General features: G+C 43.5%; 1 protein-coding gene across 1 annotated transcript in view; it reads left to right on the top strand.

The window, feature by feature from the left end:
• The window catches only part of DNAH6 (dynein axonemal heavy chain 6), a 3261518-nt gene that overhangs the window by 624057 nt on the left and 2611882 nt on the right, over window positions 1-25579 (top strand).

The raw sequence follows: 25579 nt of genomic DNA, 5'->3' as shown, positions 1-25579 counted from the left end.
TGCCAGTCCAGTCACAGGTACATGCAGCATTCAGACAGGTTAAACCACAATCCGTGGGTTATGCACTTCTACCAACAGATGGAGACAGAACAAAGCTGACATCACGGTATATATACTCCTGTACTGACATCAGCCCGCCAGTATTCTCCATTTCCAGCAGATGGTGGACATGCATCTCCCTGCTGGGGATTGCTTAAAAAAAATCTAAAAGGAGAAAAAAAGAAGGAAATTAATTCGCCCCACTCTCCTGTGGTGTTACCTTGTGGTCCCTCCCTCAGTCGAGATTTCTTGAGGTGATATCTGCCGATCTCTCCCTAGTGGTTTCTAGTGTGGACTTAGCTGTAGAGAGAGAAACAGCTGAGAGGCTAGCAGGTGCAGGAAGCCAAGCACAGTGGTGCCTTTGCCCTCTCCCCCTGCAGCCAGAGACCAACTCTATAGTCAGCTGGGACGGGCTGAGCTCAGGTAAAGAGTAAAATAAAAAAGGAGTGAGGAATTCCCTTCCCCTTCCGGTCTCCGAGCCACAGCATGCCGATCCGACATCCATTCTCACCTCTGAGGAAGCTTGGGGAGTTGTGACAGCTTGGTGGTTTGAGCAGCCTTTTGACTAGACCCTGCTCTTAGGCTTTGTTCAGTTGCTGCGTGGTAGGCCGTGACGGCGTTTACATGCTTTTCTACATAAAAGTCTGTCACAAAACAGTGTCTGATGTCAATTTGTGCTTGCGTGCTGGGGTGGGCGCTCAGTTGGGTGTTCAGATGGGCACTCTGGTGGGTGCCTACCTGGACTGCATATTGGACACCTAAATTTTGGGTGTCCATAGTGTGTGCTTATTGGACAGAGCTTGTTTTTTGTGTGCCCTGTCCAGGCTCGCTTGTGCGGTCAAGCAGTTGGCATATAATTGTTGGACGCCTTTGGGTGTGTTCTGCTAGTGGGTGTTTATCCATTGCACCAGCAGCAAAGAAACCTAGGTGCCTTACCCTTTGGCTGCTTGCCATATTTGGGCATCTCAGCCTGGTGGCCCCTCTAACCGTGTCAGCGCTGCTTAGAGGCTCAGGGAGAGTTATCTCTGGCTGATTTTGCTGAGCCCTTCCCTTCCCAGCATGATGAGGGAATGGGACCGAATGGGGATCTGTCAGATGTTTCACCTGGTTTTGGGGGTTCCCCTATCTGGTTTGTCAGCAAGGGAAGGTAACTCAGTTGGTGCAGGACCGACACCCCTTGGTTTTGGTATGGATCCTTCTAACCATTCTTGGGTGGAAAATTTTCAAGGGGAACACCCTTCGTGAGATGATCCACTTCCAACTACTGTATTTCAGGTACAGTCAGCATAGTCGGCCAAGCCTAAGAATTCAGGATCACAGACTGCGGATCCCCACATGCCTGGTGCTGTGGGTAAGCGTTGGAGTATGTCTAGACCTACTGCAGGTCACACTGATAGGGACCTAGATGGCACAGATGATGAAGGTGATTCTTACTCCCTGGAGGATGGGGAAATTCCTCTGGGGTTGGAACCATATAGAATAATGTTGCCTGCCCTGATCTCCCAGACACTGAAATGCTAAGGGTGCTGGGTGCTGATTCCATGTTTGAGCCAAAGAAGAATTCCATTTTAGTTTTTTTGTGTAACGCATTGTGGATTCTATTCAAGAACTGATTGACCTTGAATGGGGTGCCCCAGAAGCTAATTTCAAAGGGGAATGAGCCTTGGAAACACTGTACCCTCTGGATTCGGCAGCAAGAGAGCAGTTGCGCTTCTGAAAGTGGATGTGCTGGTGTGTGTCATCACCAAGCAGATGACTATCCCTGTAGAAAGGGAAGCAGCATTGAAGGATGCACAGGATAGAGAAGTGAGTCTATACTTAAGCAGGCCTTGAGGTGGTGGCAATGAATTTGCAGATAGCCTCTTGCTGCTCCCTGGTGGCACACTCATGTTTGCTTCTCACTCAGGAAGTTGATGAGTCTGGTTTGAATTCCAGGGCAGCGATAGAATCAGCAGCCAGCCTTTTGGTGGTTGGGGACTGTGACCTGGTCTGCACTTCTGCCTGAGGAATGGCTTCAGTGATAGTGACCAGGCATCAATTATGTCATCCGATACAATTTTGCAGTCTAATCTTATGAAATTGCCTTTTAAAGGATCACTCATGTTTGTTGGGGAGTTAAAAAAAAATGGCCAATAAGTGGAGTGAGTTCCAGGTTCCTTGATTACAAGAGGATTAAAAGCTGATACTGTGCTCATTTGGCATAAGAGATTGTCCCAGGAGTTTCAATTATTTTCAACTCTACAAAGGAGTGGCTTCTCAGAGAGCTCGACCTTTGTGTAGGTTTTAGTCCTTCATCCCAGGCAGCCCAGATGGGGAGCAGGCTCGAGCGGAGGTGCCCTCCGACCCCCTCAGTGAGGGTGTCCCACCCCACCCCCAAGAACAGGGGGTGGGTTGAGATCATGTCAGACTAGTGGGTTCTGGAGGTGATAAGAGATGACTATGTTCTGGAGTTTTCCAGCATTCCTCAGGATGTTTTTGTGGTGTTTCCCTGCAGCTCTCTGCAGAAGAGACAGACTGTGGAGTGAATATTGTCAAGACTCCTCAGCCTGTAGGCCATGATCCCAGTGCCCATACCACAAGAAAATGCAGGGCCAATATTCCTTTATTTCATTGTGCATGAAAAGGAAGGTTCCTTCTCCCCATCCTGGAATCTCCAGAGTCAACCAGCTTTTGCAAGTGACTCATTCCCGCATGTAAACCTTATGCTCGCTGATAATGGCAGTACAGTCAGGGGAGTTTCTTTCCTCTCTGGATTTTCAGAGGCTTATCTGCATATATTCCCATCTGTCTGCTTCAATGGTTTTCTGCATTTCACTGTTTTGGAGTGACATTATCGGTTTTGAGCACTACCCTTCAGTTTAGCCACAGCACCCAGAACCTTCTCTAAGGTCATGATGGTGGTAGCGGCAGTGTTGAGAAACGATGGCATCCCATACTTAGACGATTGGCTAATTTGGGCCAAGAGCATGAAAGAGAGTCGTCAGGTCTCATGCAAGGTGATCTCCAGGCTACAGGAACTAATTTGGATGGTGAAATTGGCCAAGAGCAATCTGCAGCCATCCCAGACACTGGAATGATTTGGTGTTTGTTTCCGACATGAAGCAAGGCAGGGTGTTCTTGCCCAAGATCTGCATTCAGATACTGATGGCGCAGGTGCGACTATTGACAGAAATAATATGCCCGACAATGTGGTCCAAGCTACAGATGCTTGGGTTGATGGTAGCCACCCTAGAAGTGGTTCTGTGGGCAAGGGCTCATATGCGTCCTCTTACGGCACACATTGCTTGCACGTTGGAGTTCACAGTCTCAGGACTACTCAATTTGGCTTCATTTTCCGGTGGAGATCAGCTTTCATATGCAGTGGTAGTTGAAGTGGATCATCTCACGAAGGGTGTTCCCCTATGAACACTGGATTAGCTAGTACTCATGACGGATGCGAGCCTCCAGGCTTGGGGGGCTCACTGTCAGGAATTGACAATGCAAGAGTTCTGGAATACAAAAGAGTATCTCTAGAGCATCGATTGGCTGGAAGCCTGTGCTGTTTGATTGGCAAGCTTGTGATTTGTTGACCACTGCAGGCTTGAGCAGTCCGAATGATGTTGGAAAATGCGCTGATGGTGGCTTTCATCAATTGCCAAGGAGGAACCAAGAGCCAGCAAGTATCGCAGGAAATAGCCAACTCATGAAATGGGTGGAAGTACATCTTCAGGAGATCTCAGCCTTACAGGAAAAGACAATATATGAGTCGACTTTTTCAGCAGAGTCTGGATTCAGGAAAATGGAATTGTCAAACGAAGTGTTCCAGTTCATAGTGGGCCGCTGGGGCCTCCCATTTCTAGACTTGCTAGTGACATCACACAATGTGAAGGTTCCTTGCTTCTTCTCAGGAGAGATCTGAAGTTTTTGGACATTGATGTCTTCATACAGGAGTGGCCGGAGGGCAAGCTTCTATATGCCTTTCCCTGTGTCCCATGTTGGGCAGAATGATTTGGCAGTTTGAGAGACACATGGGGTAGGTGCTTCGGTTGGCACCAGATTGGCCCAGGAGTCCGTGGGATTCATATTTTGGAGGCTTCTGGTAGACTCTCCTATCTGATTACTGACCCACAGGGATCTGCTACAGCAGGGGCCTATTCTTCTTGAAGATCTGACTTGATTTTTATCTTACGCTATGGCCCTTGAGATGGCTCGGTGATTGAAGCATGGATAATCCACTGCTGTGATTTCCACCTTGCTTTGAGCGCAAAAGTTCTCCACTTCCTTAGCCTATGTTCAGGTTTGGTGAGTGTTTTGAGGCTTGGTGTGAGGAATGAGGGGTTCATCCTCATTCATTTAAAATCCCATTCAGTTTGTATTTTTTGCAGGATGAGTTGTTTAAGGGTCCTTAATTCCTTGAAGGTGTAGGTGGTGGCTCTTGCCTGTTTCTGAGGTCACGTGAATGGTGTACCCCTGTCAGCCCAACCGGATGTGGCCTGATTCTTGAAAGGGATGAAGCATCTTCGTCCCCCCTTGCGGTTGCTGGTGCTTAATCTGGTTCTGGATTTTTTGGCAGGTCCCAGCTTTTGAGCAATGCATAGCCTCTCCTTGAGGATACTTACTAGAGGACGGTGTTCTGCATGTAGAGTTTCTGAATTGAGGGCTCTGTCTTGCTGGGAATTATTCCTGCAAGTGACTCTGGGGGCAGTCCAGTTGCAAACTGCTCCATTTTGTTTGCCGATAGTAGTCTCAGATTTTCACATCAATCAATTGATTTCCCTGCTGACACTAGACAGGGAGAGAAACGTGGATGAATATCATCTGTAATGGACCTTGGATGTCAAGCGGCAGAACATGAGGTGTTTGGAGATTTCTAAACTTCTCAAGAAGACAGAATGGCTGTTTCTACTTCATGGCGGGGGTAAACAGGATGAGCCAGTATTATGGGTTACAATAGCCAGCTTGATTAAGGAGGTTATCATGGCTGAGTATATGGATACTGAGCAGGCATGCCTAGTCAGGTTAGGTCTCATTCTACTAGGGCTCAAGCAATGTTATGGGCAGAGATTTGCCTGGCTGTGACATGGTCCTCCTTACACATCTTTTCTAGACTTACTGCCTGGATGTGCAGGCCTGGGAGAATGCAGCCTCTCGCCCTATTCGGGAGTAGCTTTGGTGCATCCCATTGGTTGTGGATTAACCTGTCTGAATGCAATGAAAGCACAAATTACTATTTATCTGATAATTTCCTTTTCTTTAATGAAGACAGGTTAATCTACCTTCCCGCTCTTGGCTGCTATTGTCCTCCTGAGTGGCTGAGTCTATGGGGATTACTGGTAAATGTCAGATCCAGTCCCTAGATTAGTGATATTACACTCCTTTTCTGAACTGAATCAGGACAATGCAATACAGTGCGTTCACCTGAGCGCATGGCTTTACATGTAATTGGATGCGCGTTTTGGATGTGCGTCCATAACCCCGAATGCAATACGGGGATTAGCAACATTCAAAACACGCGTCCAAACCACTGTGAAGCTAATAGCACTCATCACTTGTAAAGTACATGTATATGAGGCTATTAGCTGATCCCCGTGATTCAAAAAATTTACTACACGGCCAATGCTCCCATTGCAATGTGGCAAATTTTATTCCCGCTTGGGGCTGGTGTAAAGATCTGCTGTCCTCAAGGGCTTATTGGAAAAAACAAAGAAATCTGCTGTCTGTGATTCCTTTTCTTAGTAGTTTCAGGATACTAAGTAGAAAGAACCACAGAAAGCTGATCCAGATAAAAAAAAAGGTTTTGAAAGAAAAAATTCTGGGCACTCAATATACATGCACATATACATGGTCCAAGCCATGTATCTTATGTGTATATTGTGTCGGGTAGCAGGAGAATACAGACGCTCATATTGAACATCCATTTTCCTATCCTGCACTGACAGCCACCTCTCCTGGGTGCCTGATGCCGAGGAGGCGCTACGGATGCATAATTTACCCTAGTACCTCCTTTTTAGCACTGTCCCTCATTTAAATATTGGATCACCCGGCCAGGAGAGGTGGCTGGGCGCGCATTAGGAAAGCGAGCGCTCAGAATTGAGCGCCCATTTTCTAGGCCCCCATATTGCATCGGCCTGAGTATTTTCCTGTTAACTAAGTGTTTGAATGGTTGTCTGTTAATAGTTATGATCATGTATTGTTTAGTTGTTCACAGTTGGCTTATGCAGAGAATACTGGTGAGCTGATGCTAGTGCAGAAGTATATATACCGTGAAGTCAGCTTTGATCCGTTTCCATCTGCTGATAGAGGTGCATAACCCACTGGTCGTGGATTAACCTGTCTTCATTAAAGAAAAGGAAATTATCAGGTAAGTAGTAATTTCTTCTTCTTTTTCTTGAACCCTTTTCTTAATTGTTAAGGCTCTGATTCTTTGAAAATAAGCAGTTGACAAGGCATTCAAATGGGTCATGTGACCATGTTTGGTACCAAAAGGACAAATTATTGTAGAGCTTTCTGAAAAAGAAAAAAAGCATTTCACTGCTCATTTGAGGCAGTTCCCACTCTGCAGTGACCCTGGGCTTCTCTTCAGTTCATTTTTATTCATTGAGACTGCCAAAAAACATCCATTATCCTAGCTGCATCCCCACAGAGGTTAGAAGATATATTTTCTTCTTTGCTGAAATTCCCTTAAATTAACCTCTTAGGGCTTTTAGCATTCTGAAAGTTCTGCTTTTTCTTTGCCATTCCTTTTCTTCAGTGTGTCTGTGCCATGAAGTAACCCAATCAAATTTTTTTTCAATTCTTCTAACCATCTTCTTTAAAGGGAAAAGTTTCTTCATTTGTTTTTGCCTCATCAAGTTTTCTTATGATTTCAGAGAAGGAGGCCAATGATTTCAAGTTCTTTCCCAAGGGCAAACAGAAGATGTTCAAGGCCCCTTATCACAATATTTGCTACAAATGTCTGTGAAAAAGTCATAATGACTCTTGCTATGGAAAGATATGGAAGGATATCATCTAGAACAGTTCAGATTCTGAATCTTCCATGTTGGTGAATAAGTCCAGTTCCTATAGCTGATGTTGGAAGCTTGAACCGAAAACCATGGAGCTGGTGTCCCATCTGCACTGAAGAGACTTTCAGCCTCTTCTACTTCATGGTTCAAGGGAGAGGCCCAGGAGAAATTGAGAAATCTCAATCCCCCTACTTGAGCTGAGACCAGGACTCTGATTGCTTAAGTAGAGATCTGATGGGAATCAAGCACCAAACTCTGACTGGAAATTTCAAAGCATACACAGCTCCAAAAGAAAAGGGGTGCAGTAGATTCTGCATGATCATAAGAACATAAAGTGTACCATGTTAATTCAGACCAAAGGTCTATTGAGCCCAGCATCCTTTCTGTGACAGTGGCCAGTCTGGATCTGCCACTCGCAAATCCAAAAAAGTAAAATCATTTGTTGTCACTCACTCCCAATGTTAAATGGTTGCTTACTTTGAGACAAGAAGGATGAATACAACCACACAATTGGGTGATATCACCACATGGTGCTGACATGAAGCACCCTCTCTTTAGAGCTCAGAAAGACGTAGAAGTGTTTCTAAACATGTGCGGGTGTTCTTGTGCAGCCACGGCCATGTGAGCCTCCTTAGTCCTTTTTCTTCCACTGAAGCGAAAGAACATTTTTTGCTCTGTCTCCCAGCTGCCATTGTATTTTTAACATTTTTATGGATTTTCTTGGCGATTTTGTTTTTTATCTTTAGTTTTTTAAATTTTTTATTTTCATTGAGCTTCCTAAAGAAAAAAAGATTGCTTCTATTTTATTGTTGCGACGGTTTCGGTTTGAGAGATCTTCATATTCTTGCTGGAGTCATTCTAATTGCTGCACGATCTGAGGGAGGGGTGCTGTAGTAACAAGTAGTGAAGTGGTTTAAGATTCCACATCCTCTAGGCGTGATTGAAAGGAGGACATTTGTTGGGACATAGATTGTAGATCTCCTCGAATCACGGCAGTCGCGTCAATATTTAGTTGGATAATTTCCTTGAGATGCTTCAGCTCAGAGAGTACCAAATCTGCTAATTGCATTGCTTTTGTTGGTAGTGACTTCTCCAGCATTGGCGGATCTTGCTTCACTCATATAAGAACATAAGAAAATGCCATGCTGGGTCAGACCAAGGGTCCATGAAGCCCAGTATCCTATCTCCAACAGAGGCCAAACCAGGCCGCAAGAACCTGGCAAGTACCCAAAAACCAAGAAGATCCCATGCTACTGATGCAATTAATAGCAGTGGCTATTCCCTAAGGGGCGGATTTTCAGAGCCCTGCTCGCGTAAATCCGCCCAAAACCGGGCGGATTTACGCGAGCAGGGCCCTGCGCGCCGGGAAGCCTATTTTACATAGGCCTCCCGGCGCGCGCAGAGCCCCGGGACTCGCGTAAGTCCCGGGGTTCTCGGAGGGGGGGCGTGTCGGGGGCGTGTCGGGGGGCGGGCCCGGTCGTCGCGGCGTTTCGGGGGCGTGTCGGCAGCGTTTTGGGGGCGGGTACGGGGGCGTGGCTATGGCCCGGGGGCGTGGCCGCGCCCTCCGTACCCGCCCCCAGGTCGCGGCCCCGCGCGCAGGAGTCCCGCTCGCGCGCGGGATTTACGCCTCCCTCCGGGAGGGCGTAAATCCCCCAACAAAGGTAGGATGGGGGTTTAGACAGGGCCGGGCGGGTGGGTTAGGTAGGGGAAGGGAGGGGAAGGTGAGGGGAGGGCAAAGGAAAGTTCCCTTCTAGGCCGCTCCGATTTCGGAGCGGCCTAGGAGGGACTGGGGTAGGCTGCGCGGCTCGGCGCGCGCAGGCTATACGAAATCGATAGCCATTGCGCGCGCCGATCCAGGATTTTAGCCGATACGCGCGACTACGCGCGTATCTACTAAAATCCAGCGTACTTTTGTTTTGCGCCTGGAGCGCAAACAAAAGTAGGCTGTTCGCGCTCGTCTGAAAATCTACCCCTAAGTAAATTTGATTAATGGCAGTTAATGGACTTCTCCAAGAACTTATCCAAACCTTTTTTGAACCCAGCTACACTAACTGCACTAACCATATCCTCTGGCAACAAATTCCAGAGCTTAATTGTGCATTGAGTGAAAAATAATTTTCTCTGATTAGTCTTAAATGTGTTACTTGCTAACTTCATGGAATGCCCCCTAGTCCTTCTATTATCCAAAAGACTAAATAATCAATTCACATCTACTCATTCAAGACCTCTCATGATCTTAAATGCCTCTATCATATCCCCCCTCAGCCGTCTCTTCTCCAAGCTGAATAGCCCTAACCTCTTCAGCCTTTCTTCATAGGGGAGCTGTTCCATCCCCTTTCTCTGTACCTTCTCCATTGCAACTATATCTTTTTTGAGATGAGGCAACCAGAATTTGGAGCCTAAAGTGGCAGCAAAAGCGGCTTCAATCTTCCCAGCTTTAGAGTTAGACATCATGAGTGCAGTGAAGTTAAATAAAAATGTATTCTGTGTGATAAAACGTGGGTTTAGCACCTTTTATCATAAGATCTTGTCGAGCAAAGGATTTAAGCGGCCATTTTGGTCGCTGCTCAAGATTGCCCCTGCTTCGGATATATTTTAAAAGTCTTTATTATGAGTTTTTACCTCTACGGCCAACTTCACTTCACATTCTTTCTTAGCCTGTCTTATCAATGTTTTACATCTAACTTGGCAATGCTTATGCTTTATCCTATTTTCTTCAGATGTATCCTTCTTTCAATATTTGAAGGAACTGTTTTTTGGCTAAAACGCCTCTTTCATCTCACTTTTAACCATGCCGGTAATCTTTTGGCATTCCTTCCACCTTTCTTAATGTGTGGAATACATCTGGACCGCGCTTCTAAGATGGTGTTTTTAAACAATGTCGACGCCTGTTGTACCATTGCAGCTGCACCTTTCTGGTATTTTCTGTTTTTCTAATTTGATTAAAGTTTCCCTTTTGGAAGTTCAGTGTTAGAGCTGTAGATTTACATATTGTTCTCCATCCAATCATTAAGAACATAAGAACATAAGAACATGCCATACTGGGTCAGACCAAGGGTCCATCAAGCCCAGCATCCTGTTTCCAACAGTGGCCAATCCAGGCCATAAGAACCTGGCAAGTACCCAAAAACTAAGTCTATTCCATGTAACCATTGCTAATGGCAGTGGCTATTCTCTAACTGAACTTAATAGCAGGTAATGGACTTCTCCCCCAAGAACTTATCCAATCCTTTTTTAAACACAGCTATACTAACTGCACGAACCACATTCTCTGGCAACAAATTCCAGAGTTTAATTATGCGTTGAGTAAAAAAGAACTTTCTCCGATTAGTTTTAAATGTGCCCCATGCTAACTTCATGGAGTGTCTAGTCTTTCTACTATCCGAAAGAGTAAATAACTGATTCACATCTACCCGTTCTAGACCTCTCATGATTTTAAACACCTCTATCATATCCCCCCTCAGTCGTCTCTTCTCCAAGCTGAAAAGTCCTAACCTCTTTAGTCTTTCCTCATAGGGGAGTTGTTCCATTCCCCTTATCATTTTGGTAGCCCTTTTCTGTACCTTCTCCATCGCAATTATATCTTTTTTTTTTTTTTTTTTTTTGTAAGTTTTTATTTTATTTTGCATGAAAAACAAATGTTACAACACATGACGAGGTCCGGGTTCCATACATGTATAGTTGAACAGACTATAGGCACAAAAATACCCAACTAACTGTCACCCACACTGAGGAGCCATCCCATTACAAACATATAGAAAGGGTACAACAAGAGGTGCGGTGAGGAAAAAGAAGTCTGAACAACCAGTGGCATGACAAATTATGAGCTCAGACCGTCAAGCTAATTTTATACATGAGCAATATCGTTTTCCAGGTTTCCCCCCTCCCCCCCCCCCACCCCAACCCTCCCCCCGTCCCTGCAGAATTCCGCAAGCAAGGTGATCTACGTCATGGTCTCTTTGCCAACCATGCTGTATACGGAGCCCACACATCCTGAAATTTGTGAATACGGTCATGTTTAAGCGCAGTTAAACGACCCATCTGGTACAGCCTATCCAACCTCTGGTAAACCTGCAGCATAGAAGGGACCTCAGCGTTCTTCCACCTGAAGGCGATTTCACTTCGCGCAGCAATATAAATTTGTAGCAAAAGCAACGTATGCTTATCACTACGCATCCCATCCACCAGACTAAGGAGACAGCCTCTGGGGTCCAATGGAACTACAACCCCAAGCAGCTCGGAGGCATACCCCGTAATCAAAGCCCAGAAGGTCTGTACCTTGGAGCAAGTCCACCACATGTGATAAAATGTACCCCTTTCACCGCACCGCCTCCAGCAAGAGTCGCCGATATTAGGGTTCATTCGGTGTAATCGGGCCGGGGACATATACCATCTATATAGTAACTTATAGCCATTTTCCTTGACATTAGCAGAAACGGAACTCCTCCCCATGATCATATGACATTTGTCCCAGTCGGAGTCCTGAAGAGTTAGTCCCAGATCAGATTCCCAATTAAGTTGATAGGAACTTAGCTTTATCCCCAGAATTAAGGAGTTGATAAAGTCGGGAGATAGGTTTACCAAGAGGCCCATGCTGCTCGCATAAGGATTCGAAGAGGGATCTACCCTTAGCTATCTCCCCTGGCGCCCCCACCGAGCGAAGAAAATGAGTAATCTGCTGTAATGCATACCAATCTCCCGGGGATCCACCATATTTATCTTGTAGCTCCGCTAGATCCAAAACTCGGGACCCCCTGCAAAATTGCCCAGTCTTAGTCAAGCCTAGCTGCGTCCACCGATGTGAAAAGGCCTTATCCATACCCGGGGGAAACCCAGGGTCCCACAGAATTGAAGTAAGATAGTAAATACTTTTGGATCCTGCTAACCGGGACCTCCATTTGCCCCAAAGCTGTAAAACAGCCTTAGTAAACGGTGTGAGTGAGTGGGAGATAACTGACCCCCACTCACTACTCCACGCCCTATGCGCCAGTGGGACTTCACCCGAGACTGCCTGTTCTATAGCCACCCACGGCTTGGGTTCCCTTGTATCATGCCAAGTAACAATCACCCCTAGCAGAATCGCAGTATAATACCAACTTAAATTTGGCAAATTAAGGCCACCCCGCAGTTTATCCCTATACAAAATAGAACGAGAAACCCTCGGGGGTTTGTGCTTCCAGATGAAGCGGAACAGCTTTCTTTGCCAAATCCTCATAACCCCCTCCGGCACTGGGATAGGTAATGTTTGGAATACATAACAAAGCCTAGGTAGAATGTTCATTTTAAGGGCGGCCACCCTGCCAAACCAGGAGAGATCCGTCCGATCCCACCTGTCCATATCCTGCTGAATCTGAGACCACAAAGGCCCATAATTAAGTCTAAAAAGCTCCTCAAGACGGGGCCCTATTTTAACCCCTAAATATTTTATAGAGTCCTTGGCACAGCGAAAGGTAGGCCTTTCCCAAGGAGGCCAAATTGTGCGTCCGGCATGGAAACATTCAATAATTCAGACTTATCTGCATTAATCTTAAAGCCAGATAGCCGTCCGAACGCCCGCATTTCCTCCAGGAGGAGACTCAGGGAGGTCTCCGGACTAGTAAGAGTGAATAAAAGATCATCTGCAAAAAGCGAGATCTTGTAAGACGTGTCCCCTACTTGTACTCCGAGGATATCCTCCCGCCTTCTGATTTTTTCCGCTAGAGGTTCTAATGAGAGAGCAAATAGCAGGGGGGACAATGGGCAACCCTGTCGGGTACCCCGTTTGACTTCGAATGGGTCCGAGTAAGCCCCGTTAATTTTTATCCTAGCATGTGGATGGCTATAAAGCTTTTGTATCCAAGTAATGAAAGTTTCCCCTATGCCCATAGCTTGCAAGACTTGGAATAGGAATGGCCAGTGCACCCGATCGAACGCCTTTTCGGCATCCACTGTAAGTAGCACCGCCGGGATATCTTGGGACTGAGCCCACCACATAAGTTCCACCACCCTCCTCACATTATCCGAGGCGAGTCGGCCCGGGATGAAGCCGGATTGATCCTTATCCACCAGCCAGGGAGCTACTCTGCCCAAACGGAGAGCCAACGCCCGTGCCAGGACTTTCAGATCAATGTTGATCAGAGATATCGGCCGGTATGACCCGCACAGGGTATGGTCTCTGCCCGGCTTAGCAAGGACCGTAATGCCCGCTGTATTGGATTCTTTTGAAAATGTTCCTCCCAACCGTACATCATTAAACATAGCCACCAAAGGCGGAATCAACTCTGTGCTAAATACTTTATAGAATTTCCCTGTAAACCCGTCTAACCCAGGGGCTTTCCCCACTTTGAGATCTTTAATGATCAGCGACACCTCTCCTTCCCTCAGATCCGCATTAAGAGTATCCCTATGTGCCTGGGAGAGCTCTGGCAGCTTGACATCCTGCAAATATTGAGCAATCTCCTCCGGCGTGCACAAAGTCTCGGAGTCATACAAGTTCTGATAAAATTGATTAAAACAGTGCCCTATATCTTTCTGAGAGTAGACAAAGTGACCCTGAGCCCCCTTTATTTTAGTTATTTGAGACTGGGCAACTTTTTCCTTAAGCTTCCTGGCCAAGTAACGTCCTGCCTTTTTCCCCATTCAAATGGTGCTGTTTCAGCAGTTGCAACTGATAAGCTATCTTATCCCCTTCCAGAGCTTGCAGGGCTTGACGAGCCGCCACTAAAGGCTGTAAAGCATCTGGATCTAAGGTTCGCTTGTGTCTCAGCTCCAATTTAGCCACCCGCTCCAGAAGGCGTAGTCGTTCCTGGTCCCTTGCTTTTTTTACATAAGCTGCCCGCGCTATACAAAGACCCCGTACATAGGCCTTCAGACTGTCCCAAATCACCCCTGGGGAGACTTCCCCAGTATCATTAATGTCCAGGAATTCAATAATCCGCTGTCTGAGCTGAGACACAAACTCCTTGTCGTCCAATAAGCTGTCATTTAGCCTCCAAAATTTGGTGCCCATCTGAGTATCCCTGGTTTGCAGCCTAAGCCACACCGGGGCATGGTCTGACCAAGTGATGGTGCCCACCTCCGCTTCCAAGACCTTCCCCACGGTATCCTTATCAATCAGAAAGTAATCAATCCTAGAATAGGACTTATGAGGATGAGAATAGAACGTATAATTCCTCACAGTGGGGTTGCGTAATCGCCAAATATCCGTAAGCCCCCGATCTTCAATAAGGTGTTTAAGTGACTTCCGTGCTACTTTCCCCCCAACACAACCACTATGGGTGTTATCCAGATAGGGATATCTCGTAATGTTAAAGTCACCCCCAACTATAAGACGACCTTCCGCCCACTCGCTAATAACAGTCGACAGCTTAGTAAAGAACCCAGACTGTTCGGCATTTGGAGCATACACATTTAAAAAGGTGTACAATTCCTCATTAATTTTGGCTTTCACCAAAACATATCGACCCTCCACATCCCGGATCTCAGATAAAATATCCGCCACTACAGAGCTGGCAAACAAGATCCCTACCCCATTATATTTATATTGAGGAGTAGCTGATGCGTGGAAAACTTGTGGATACCCTTTAGAGGCTAATAACCGAGCATAGCGTTTTCTAAGATGTGTTTCTTGGCAGAAGATAATATCCACCTGATGATGGGCCATATCCCGCATAAACATTTGTCTCTTGTGGTGAGTGTTGAGACCCTTTACATTAATAGAAAGCAGTTTTAATGGCCTCATAGCGAATTGCGGATGAACATTGCTATGCCCCCCAGGACACTCCCGGAGAGAACATGAACCGAGCCCGGTACCCAGCTCGTAGTAGACCAACCTTTACCCTTAGAAAATATATCTAACCCCAACCCATTCCCACTCCCACAACCCCCCCCCACCCCCCCACCCTCCCATTCCCTCCCAACTGCTCGCCACTCTGCCTCGAGTGGAACTCATCCAGTGGAGACCTGACGTCACCGCTTGACCAGAATTAGGTCCCCCCTCCTCTGCATATATAACCACTTAGAATGTAACGCCCTTCACATAAAGGAAAACATGGGCTCAAAACTTCAACCTGCAGAACTTAAACAATAACAACCAAACCTTGAACTTAAGCCCCGTGATAAGGCACTGCAGTCCGCGGGTGCCGCTTATGAAAGCACTCACACTGAGTCTCAGTCCATCAGAGGCTGATCAGTCTAAGAAAATTAAAAACCTGAGCATAGTCCCCTGTGAACTCATCCTGGTTCTTCGAGTTCCGCTGGACCCCCAGATCTACGACGTAGCCGTTTACCGCCATTGTCCACTCGCTTCCACCTAGGCCGGTCACTCTTCCGATTGCAAGTCGCTGTAGAGGCATCACGGAGTCCCTCCGGATCTGATGCTGGTAGGCCTGCTGCCCGCAGGATATCCTCAGCTTCCATTACTCGCTGCACACGGGATCCCACGCCATTAATAGTAAAATGGAGGCCAAAGGGAAAGAGCCATCGGTACCTAATATTATGGGAGCGGAGAATGCCAATAACATCTTTAAATTCCCGCCGTTTGCGGATAGTGGAAATAGCCAAGTCCTGAAACACCTCAATTTTACAGGTCTTCCAGTGTATAGTGCCCATGTCTCTCGCTGCCCGGGCCACTGCCTCCTTAACCAGAAAACTGTGAAAACAGGCTACTATATCCCTGGTCTGGTTATTCCGCGGACTGCCAAAAGCTCTGTGTGCCCGTTCTAGAACCACTTCCCTCGGCTTCTCTGCGGTCCCCTCAGGATCCAGCAAGTGGGCACAGATGCCTTGCACCACTTGTGTGCAATCACGAAAGTCCTCTCCTTCCGGTACCCCTCTAAAGCGTAGGTTCACTCTCCGGTTTCTATTCTCCAGGTCTTCGACGTGAGATTGTAGTTCATCGTGGGATTCCTTAAGCTGCCCCAGCTCTTCCCGCACTGAGTCCAGCTCCGTCTGCGTTTCCTGCAGGCCGCGCTCAGTCTCGTCGGCGCGCCTCTCCAGCTCCCGGACATCCCTTTTAGTATTCTCAAGCATATCGCCGAGTTCTTGGCGAAACCGGGCCATATCCCCTCTCAGCTCTTGAAACCAGGTCCGGAACTCATACCTGGTGGGGACCTCGGAGTCTGGGAGCGTCTCTGTAGGCTCCGTCTCCGCAGCACTCTCCGGGACCGGCGCCATCTTGTCCCCTTCCCCGAGCGCCGCGGCAGAGCTCGCTGCCGCGAAAGAAAAGCGGTTGAGGTCTGGTTTTTCCCGGGGGGTAGCCATCCTTAGCGCCTAAAGACCTTGGATCGGCGATATGTTAGTGCCCTGGACCGGAGGATACCGCGATGAAGGCGGATTAGCAGCGGAGGAGGGGGGAGCCGAGGTCTTAGGCGGCCATCTTGGTGGGTGACGTCACCGGTCTCCAATTATATCTTTTTTGAGATGCGGCGACCAGAATTGTACACAGTATTCAAGGTGCGGTCTCACCATGGAGCGATACAGAGGCATTATGACATTTTCCGTTTTATTCATCATTCCTTTTCTAATAATTCCCAACATTCTGTTTGCTTTTTTGACTGCCGCAGCACACTGAACCGATGATTTCAATGTGTTATCCACTATGACACCTAGATCTCTTTCTTGGGTTGTAGCACCTAATATGGAACCCAACATCGTGTAATTATAGCATGGGTTATTTTTCCCTATATGCATCACCTTGCACTTATCCACATTAAATTTCATCTGCCATTTGGATGCCCAATTTTCCAGTCTCACAAGGTCTTCCTGCAATTTATCACAATCTGCTTGTGATTTAACTACTCTGAACAAATTTGTGTCATCTGCAAATTTGATTATCTCACTCGTCGTATTTCTTTCCAGATCATTTATAAATATATTGAACAGTAAGGGTCCCAATACAGATCCCTGAGGCACTCCACTGTCCACTCCCTTCCACTGAGAAAATTGCCCATTCAATCCTACTCTCTGTTTCCTGTATTTTAGCCAGTTTGCAATCCACGAAAGGACATCGCCACCTATCCCATGACTTTTTACTTTTCCTAGAAGCCTCTCATGAGGAACTTATGATCATGTTATGGTTACTATTGCCAAGTGGCCCCACCGCTGATACCTCTCTCACTAAATCCTATGTTGCACTAAGAATTAGATCTAAAATAGGAATTTTACCTCTCTAGCATGTCGTGATATTACATTTACCCAATAATTGAAATCTCCCATTATTACTGCACAGCCAAATTGGTTAGCTTCCTTGATTTCTCTTAGCATTTCAATGTTCTTCTCATCATTTTGGCCAGGTGGATTGTAGTATACTCCTATCGCTATACTGTTACTGAACAAACATGGGATTTCTACCCATAAACATTCTACTGTGTATTTAGTCTTTTGAATGATCTTTATCCTATTAGACTCTATACCATCCTGGACATAAAGCGCCACTCCCCCACCTACAATGGAGTATAATTTGTACCCTGTTTTAGCACTGTCCCATTGGTTATCCTCTTTTCACCAGATCTTCGAGATGCCAACTAAATCATAATTCACTGCTATACAGTCTATCTCTCCCATCTTACTTCTTAGACTTCTGGTATTAGCATACAGACATTTCAAAGTGTGTTTTTTGTTTGTATTGGCAGCCTATTTTTCAGTTGATAGGGATTATTTGGAATCCTTTAGCTCAGGTGATTTTTTACTTATAGGCACATGGACTACTTTTGCTATTATTGGAAGCTGTCTGTTGAAATGCCTAACTCTCCAGTTTCATTTGTATCCTTCAAAGATACCTCTTTCTGAATCATGTGCTGTTGATCAACTGTCAACTTTCCTCCTTGTTCTAGTTTTAAAACTGCTTTATCTCCCTTTTAAAGGTTAGCATCAGGAGTCTGATTCCACCCTGGTTAAGATGGAGCCTGGCTTTCAAAAAACCCCTCCCCATTCCCCAAAAGGTTGCCCAGTTCATTACAAGACTGAATCCCTCTTCCCTGCACTATCATCTCATCCATGCATTAAGACTCCGGAGCTTTCCTTGCCTCTGTGGACCTGCACATGGAACAGGGAGCATTTCAGAAAATGCTACTTTGGAGGTTCTGGATTTCAGCTTTCTACCTAATAGTCTAAATTTGACTTCCATAATTTCCCTCCCACAATTTCCTAGGTTGCTGGTGCCCACATTTACCATGATAGCCGGCTCCTCCCAGCACTGTGTAAAATCTAGGTGATGCATGAGATCTGCCACCATTGCACGAGGTAGATAATTAACTAGGTTGTCCTCATGTCCACCAGCCACCCAGCTATTTACATTCCTTCTAATTGAATCACCTATGACAGCTGACCTAACCCTTCCCTCTTAGTCAGTAGCTCTGGGAGTCTCTTCCTCAGTGTGGGACTACAATGCATCACCTGGAGAGCAGGTCTTTGCTACTGTCTAAATATTAGACTTTAATAAGGCGCTTGTCAGCACTTTTTCAAACAAAGATATGACTCATAATTTAGAACAAATATAATTTTTAATATTTCATATCTTTGGAAGAACAGGAGCTATCCTTCAAGATGGGCATAGCAACGCTGTGTCTTGTAATCTCTAGTACACGCTGTTATTTTATAGTTTAACCCATACATAGAAAATGCTTGTGAGAGGATCCTTCACCAATTTGTCAATGTCATAACCTAAACTTGTCTATCCTGAAAACAATCTCCTCCCACCATAAAAGTTCCTTTATCAACATGGCTTTGATGCACTTTGTTTCTTCTGATCTCCTTTTGATCTTCTGTGTTTTGTAAATAGATAGTAAGTCTGTGTTTTGAATAGGTAGTAGGCCTGAATTCTGTTGCTGGTGCCAGACCTTTCATTAAAGCTGTAACCTCGGGAATCTTCAGTTCACCTGGCTCCTGTCAGTGAGATAGGAATCTGTGAGAAACAAGCTTGTAGTTTGGTTTCTGTGAGAACCAAGCTTCCTTGTATTATGATTTAAATATTGCCATTGATGCCCTCCTGGCCTTTAATTATAGGCTTTGCAGAGCCTACAGGTTTCCCAGATCTTCCACATTCTTGAGTCTGAGGTGGTCAGAAGTTCACTATATCTCAGCAGTGTCAGTGTGAATCAGCCAGCTGAGGATTCTGGGAATGGCTGAATGAGCCAAAGTTCTGAACCATCATATCATTTTCCCTCTTGTGGCACCTTCAATGGTAAAGGTGGCACATCAACCAGTCTTCGATGATGAGCCATAACAAAGGAACTTAAAAGTGTGTCCTAACCACTAACCTTGGTATTTATCAGGTGTAGTGCATAGTTGTGTGTCCCTCTAGATTCCTAATTAATGTAAACGATACTCCCACAAGCATTCACCAACTAATCAAATAATAACATTAAAACTGAATTACGATGAAAATTATCCAGTTCTATGGTTAAACTACAAATGTAATACTTTCATAATTTTAGTCTTAAACTAGAAATTTCATTGCATAAGGAGGAAATACCATACTTAAACTAATAGTATGAAAAGGCTGATTTCTTCCTACTAGAAAACAGTCTGTATGCTACAAATCACATAATACTGAATCACATACTAGTATAACTAGCATAAAGTAAGAACTAAAAGAATCATTAAAGAAGAAAGTATATATGTATTCTTGTTGCATTGTTTATAAGGAATGAGTCTCTGCAAGGAGAACTGTTTCATACTGAGAACCAGGAATAGAAGTAGGTACGTATAATAGGGAAGAACGAGTCTGAATATATGATAGAAGAGAAAAAAACATTGAAAAACTAAACAACTGGCAGAAAAAGAAATTAGTCTGAAAGGGGACAGAAAAATTAATGTAAAAAGTAGTCCATTATAGTGGACAAAGAAAAAGATAAACTAGCAGGATATACAGAATATTTTAACTCACAGGTCGTGTTTATAGTGCTAGGGCCAAGATAACAAGAAAAGAACAATAAACAATTAGTATGCAAGAAGATATAGTATAGAATATTTATAGATCCCTATGACAGTGCTCCTCATGTATAAAGTGTGTATTTGTTTCAAGGAGAACAATCTCATAATAAGCATCACAGGCTACACTCTTAAGAAATAGTTGTCTAATAGATAGTGTTATAGGAAAAAGATATTCAAAAAGGATTCAGAGAAGAATTTAGAATAAAAGATAGGATATTGAAATATTAAAGCTCAGCAAAGTGATTACCATAAGTGCAAAATAAAAGAATAGGAATAGCTTATAGCAGATAGATCAGTATGTATTTTAACATAGGCTGGTGTGGAAGAGAAATATATGTATGATATCCCTCTTGAACCCTGAATTATCATATTTGAATCACACTGAGACACATCCCCCTCTATGTGATCAAAGCAGCTTCCATAGATAAAGATAAAGAAAAAGATAAAGATAAACCTAGTACATATTCATTTAGGTGATTCAGCATAGAAATACATATAAGTATTAGAAATTCTAAGACTGGAAAATACTACTAAACTTGGAACATACAAAATCATAAAAATAGCATCCCTTCAGGTGATATCATTAAACTTGAACACCTAAGTACTGGCAGAGAATAAAAGAACCTAGATTCTGCATAAAGTCACTCCCATAGAACGAAGAGAAAAGCAAAGATCAGTATAAATTGTAAGCATTTCAGTCCATATAGTATGTAATAACTTCTGTGGCCAAGGATAGGATGATTTCTAAAATCAATGACATCAGATGTATGCAGCTTTCTCCTGCTGGGTGAATTCTAGACATCAAAGCACAGCCTCTTAAATCAGCATTAGATGTATATGTTATTAAATCCTAGTAAGAACAAAACAAATTAAAATTAATCAATAAGACAAAATCTGTCATGGCCTTAGCTCCCTACATCTATCCCTACATGTGCATAATAATCTCTTTATTATTAGGTAATATACTATAGTCTCAGGAACACAGACAACTTAAATGCTCAGACATCACACAGAAACATGCATTTCACTAAACTGACACACAAATTCATTCATTGCATTCTTCAGGTGTCATGACACACACATAACACAATAAAGACAAACAACAATTAACATATTTGAGCTCAAAAGGTATTTGGATCGATCCATAATAAAAGAAAAATCAGAATTAAAATTAAAATAGATCTATTAAAAAATGAAAAGGAAGCAAACTGAAAAAAAACTGTAGCCGTCATCTCCCATGGAACAGAGACAGATGTGCTTTGTGCCTTGATACCCTGAAAAGAAATCTAGCATATGACAGTTAATATAATGATTAAAATTAAATTTAAAAATGACATTACAGTTTCCTTAAAAGTCAAACTTCTGTTATATCTTAATTCAGCAAAAAGCAGTCATAAAGCTACTTTCCTTTCTATGATGGTCCACCTTTAGGAGGCGCTGTCCCCTGTGATAAGAGCTACTTCCATTTACAAATCTAAAACCTTTTTTTTTTCTGTGCTATAAACTCCTAACTCACTTAAAGGACTGACTTTGTTATACCAGAGAGCAATTAATTCCCTACTGTGCCCAACCCTGGGCACTCATTCATATGCATTAGCCAAAACCTGCAACTGTATATTAGGGATCTCCCTGTTTTATTGTGTTGTTGTTAAGCTATTTCTCCCTTCAGATCTGTATACCTAAGCTCCCATCAACAAAAATCCAATCATTCCCTTCATCTAAAAGTTAGCATCTAGTGAGGTATAAGCAAAACTGAGAAATATCTATCATCATTAGAATATAACATAAATACTGTAATTAACGCATACTGCCGCATGGAGTTCATGCATATTAGTGCCTTCTGTTTGTTTCTGACCTGTGTTTAATTTAAAATAAATCATATCTTCATACAATGTTTAAAAGCAAACCCATGGTAAGAGGTTTAAATGCAACTGACTCACATTTTTTCTCTACTTCGAACAAAACATTCTAAATTTCCCACCACACAGCCTTCTGCATATGCACTCTAACACAATGACACATAGTTACATTACTGACAAAGCACTTTACACATCCAGCATAAAAATCAATCTCTTCCCTCTTCATCCCTGCTAATGCCATCAAATTCACTCTCTTCCACTTTTAACAACACAAATATCTGGTTTCAAACTAAACTGATCAATTCATTAAAATGGAGTCGCCCTCTTTTCTTATATTTTTTTTTCTTTCTGTCTCTCTGCCTATGCACCTGACCACTAGTAATTTACGCCATGGGAATTTTAAAACAAGAAAGACAATAAATCCCTTTCCAATGATAAATCAAATCTAATTATGAATGGTTTTAAATAAACACAGTTTCATGCTTTCTTTCTTACCAAATGAAAATCTGGAATTTCTCAAAAATGAAACACACCTCACATTGTTCTAAAATCTCTTCACAATAAACTCTCATTAATAACACAGTTCTAAAAACTTAGATGCAAATATGAGCATCTCTACATTAATGGTGGGAAATAGAACCAAAGAGCTAAAAGAAACAGATAAGAATAAGAAGAAATATGTGTGAAGCTTGCTGGGCAGACTGGATGGGCTGCTTGTTCTTCTTCTGCCGTCATTTCTATGTTTCCATGTTTTACTATAAACATAAGAGTCCTTGTAGGCAGCAAGGGCTACATCTCTCAGCCCTGTACTACCTTGAGGGGGAGGGGGAGAAGAAAAACAGCATAGAACTGAAAGATTCCTTTCCCTGTTTAATGAACTGCAGCAATTGAGTCAAATGTCCCTATATACAACACTGCCAGCATTTTACAAATGTCCAGATTTAAGTTTAACTACAATCACTAAACATTTTGACAAGGCAACATTTTACCCAAAATCGTAACCTATATAAATAGATTCACACAAAGAAAATAGGCTTCCTTATTAAAGCTAATCAGCGGAGGAAAAGAAAAAATTAACCACATTTATAGCCTGCTTTAAAAAAATAAAACCGTTAGCACCTTCCTGTACAAGACAGCAAACAACCCAACTTTTGTAAACAATCCACTAACTAAAAACTCCTTATCATACTAATTATAACTTTCAAACTTACCCTATTTAACTTCACACTTTTCATAATTCCCTCTTCCTCCTTCTGAAGCTACTGTGCTGGAGTGAAAAATCACTCCCGTACCCTCACAGGTGTAACTTGAAACTGCTGCAGAGCCAAGCCTCTAAGCCATGCGGTCTGAGTTCAAAGGACCACTGGTGCGAGCTAACCCTCTGGACACTGAAAGTTTACTAAACACCAAAGAAACGTGAAACAGCTTAATAAAAATATACTACAAACAAACTTCGAAATTTCCGTATCTGCACCCGCTGACCTGCTTTAATAACTTCTATCCCAGTCACCTTATTGATTCTGATCCTCCCCCTTTCTCTCCTCTGTTTTTTTTTTTTTTAAACAGAAGCCCAAAAACACAATATTTTATAGAAGATTTAACACACAATCTATATACACTGTACACCAGAATAAAACATTTATACTTACAAATTATTTTTGTTTTTTTTTCTGAAAATTAGTTACATACTTACATAATGGATCCTTAAAAAAATGCAAAACCTCCAGGGCAGTTTAAAAACTTTATTAAACATCTTCTCTGAGCTCATCTATCATCCGGGTAACCCTCCAGAACATCTGGGAAACTTCCTTCGGACGGAAAGCCAATTAAATGTCCGAGAATGTAGTGTAGAATTTTGTCCACCAAAATCCACACACTACAGCTAAAGAATAATAATAATAGCAACAGCTATTAATGTCCCTTCGTTGCTGTCGCCAAAAATGTCTAAATATTAGACTTTAATAAGGCGCTTGTCAGCACTTTTTCAAACAAAGATATGACTCAGAATTTAGAACAAATATAATTTTTAATATTTCATATCTTTGGAAGAACAGGAGCTATCCTTCAAATGGGCATAGCAACGCTGTGTCTTGTAATCTCTAGTACACGCTGTTATTTTATAGTTTAACCCATACATAGAAAATGCTTGTGAGAGGATCCTTCACCAATTTGTCAATGTCATAACCTAAACTTGTCTATCCTGAAAACAATCTCCTCCCACCATAAAAGTTCCTTTATCAACATGGCTTTGATGCACTTTGTTTGTTCTGATCTCCTTTTGATCTTCTGTGTTTTGTAAATAGATAGTAAGTCTGTGTTCTGAATAGGTAGTAGGCCTGAAATCTGTTGCTGGTGCCAGACCTTTCATTAAAGCTGTAACCTCGGGAATCTTCAGTTCACTTGGCTCCTGTTAGTGAGATAGGAATCTGTGAGAAACAAGCTTGTAGTTTGGTTTCTGTGAGAACCAAGCTTCCTTGTATTATGATTTAAATATTGCCATTGATGCCCTCCTGGCCTTTAATTATAGCCTTTGCAGAGCCTACACGTTTCCCAGATCTTCCACATTCTTGAGTCTGAGGTGGTCAGAAGTTCACTATATCTCAGCAGTGTCAGTGTGAATCAGCCAGCTGAGGATTCTGGGAATGGCTGAATGAGCCAAAGTTCTGAACCATCATATCACTACGGGATCTCTTCCTGCTACACCAGTATGATGCTCTCCTTCCAGGAGACCGTCCTGATCCTAGTGTGCACTTGGGCTGCCAGGCTGGAGTTGGTTACCATGTCCCTGAAGGTATCTATATACCTCTCTGTCTGTCTCAGCTCTTCCAGGTCTGCCAATCTAGGCTTCAGAGATCGGATTTGCTCTCTGAGAGCCAGAAGCTCTTTGCACTTGGTGTACACATACAACTTCTCACCAGTGGGTAAAAAATCATACTTACGACACTCAATGCAAAAGACCGGGAGGCTTCTCCCCTCTTGCTGCTGGACTGCTGCTTTCAACTTAATTTTTTTGAGTTCTTAGTTTAGATTGCTACGGGAGTAGGAATGCTTACAATTAGAGTACTTTAAAAATGTATTGGTGTATTCACTGTTGATCTGAAAATTACCCACAAGAGGATAATTGAACTCTCATTAAGGGCTGGTGCAATAGTGTGATTTTGTTAAGAGTCTGATAGATTTTTTATGAAAAAGTGTCTTTTACCTATAATTCAAAGAATGAGCTAGGGGGGAGTGGGAGTGGGAGTGGGCTGGGAGGGAGGGAGGGATGGAAAGACAGACAGACAGACACTAGAATTACTTCTCTCTGGCTTGCTTTTTATCTCAGACACACACCCACACTAAATACTGTACCTCTCTCCAAACCTTTTAAAGTCCCAAAGGTTCCCAAAGCAATACTTACCCATCCTGTTCATCCATCAGCAAAATGATCGTCTCCTCTCACTGCTCCAACTGGATTGAGGGTTACTGAGCTCTTTCCCTGTAATATATTTTGTGCTTCAAGGCAAGTTAGTACTTCACATTCCTTTTGCTGATTTAAACTTTAGTTAGTGAGCTTGTATGACTCACTGCTAATCTTTCTGTTATTAAATGTTGGCACCTACTGAGATCAATCTCACTACTCTAACACCTTTTCTAGGTGGGTAACTGAATTTTTTCAACCTTTTTATATAGGTACAAATTAACTCTAAACTATTAACTCCCAATGGCTTGCTTAATATTTCAGACACACACAAACTCTATTACTTTCCTCTGGTTTTTTTTTTTTTTTAATCTCAGACACACACA

Source organism: Rhinatrema bivittatum, chromosome 1 (genome assembly GCF_901001135.1).
Source record: "Rhinatrema bivittatum chromosome 1, aRhiBiv1.1, whole genome shotgun sequence".
Lineage (NCBI taxonomy): Eukaryota > Metazoa > Chordata > Amphibia > Gymnophiona > Rhinatrematidae > Rhinatrema > Rhinatrema bivittatum.
This window is presented reverse-complemented; position numbering and strand designations above follow the sequence as displayed.